This window comes from Hippocampus comes, unplaced genomic scaffold (assembly GCF_001891065.2).
Source record: "Hippocampus comes isolate QL1 unplaced genomic scaffold, H_comes_QL1_v1.1 scaffold118, whole genome shotgun sequence".
Taxonomy (NCBI): Eukaryota; Metazoa; Chordata; class Actinopteri; order Syngnathiformes; family Syngnathidae; genus Hippocampus; species Hippocampus comes.
Window position 1 is genome coordinate 1,512,986 of NW_017805461.1, and position 1,277 is coordinate 1,514,262.

At 39.9% G+C, this 1,277-nt stretch overlaps 1 long non-coding RNA gene across 1 annotated transcript in view; it reads right to left on the reverse strand.

The window, feature by feature from the left end:
- Positions 1-968: 968 nt before the first annotated feature.
- The window catches only part of LOC109518801 (uncharacterized), a 14,719-nt gene continuing 14,410 nt past the window's right edge, over positions 969-1,277 (reverse strand). Inside the window, exon 2 of the long non-coding RNA XR_002168817.1 lies at positions 969-1,249. This is a non-coding gene — a long non-coding RNA (uncharacterized LOC109518801). The remainder of the gene's footprint in view (positions 1,250-1,277) is intronic.

Here is a 1,277-nt window from a genome sequence, read left to right on the forward strand (position 1 = left end):
GGGCCAACATCTGGCGGCGCCTTACATTCATCGTGGCAACGTGGTCTGCAGACCAGCCCCTCCTGTGGAGCTCAGCCTTTGGTGTGTGTGGTACCGTTCAGTCTCCACTTCCTGAGTGCCGGTGCCTTGATGTGGCCAGAATGTTGGTGCATGATTTATTGCGCCGGTCGCTAATACTGCCATTGTTATGGCCAAACGCACTCTCGCTTCTTTTTCGATCTCCTACCTGTGGTGTTATGCTGCAGCCCGTATCCAACAGCGTTGACATTGCTTTGCCTGCATGATGATCTCTATGCAAATGCACCGGTATATGGTAACTCTGCAAAAGGCCACTGCCATGGAGTTGCCACATGCATCATGAGCTAAGTTGAACCATGTGCTAAGCTATAGCATGTAGCTTACTAGGCAGGCAGTCCTAAGTGGCAGTTTTTTTTTTTTTTTAAATTCCAAGAGTCTTCACTAGCAACACACTTTCTCTCTGTAATCAGACACCATTTAGTTGAAACAAATGTATTGATATTGAAATTGATACGTTCTTTTTAAATGCATAATTTTTTTATTTATTGAAAACATCTAGTTTTTTTTTCAGATGAATATGAGACTGGAGATCAACATTTATTTGAAATAGACCGTTTATTTGAACACAGATGCTACTTCATCTGAGAAAAAGTATTGGATCATGTGACTGTCAGATTTGTGGGCCAGATGAATCCTATTAATTTGATAATTTGAAAGAAAAATTGTTCTCAATGCCTACACTTGGTTACAAATATGTATTTTTCCGATGAAGATCTTTTTACGAGTTAGAGCCAGAGGTAATATGGAAACCTGTTGTATTGATAAAAGGAAATGGAAAATCAATCAGAGCCAGAGCACAAACACCAACCATAGCCAGTATAACAATTTGGGATGTCCGAAAGAAGAACCAATCCTTTTGTGTGCAAAGTAACAGAATTTCTGACATGGGCTCATTAAACAACATGAATGATTTATTCAATGATGGCAACAGCAAAATGTGTTAAAAGGTCTCCAGAAACATTTTGTCGACCAATTTAAGAGCGTAACCAAAGTGATTTGAAGATCCTTCACTTTGCATCAAGATAATAACCCCGAAATACAACAAAGGAATTCATCATCTGAGAGAAGTGGAAACATTTAGACTGGTCAATCTCCAGACCTACAATTGCATTTATTTTCCCCACTGAAGAACAAATTGACGAGAGTAACCCCAAAACAACCAACCGAAAGACTGTGTGTGTGTGTGTGTGTGTGTGTGT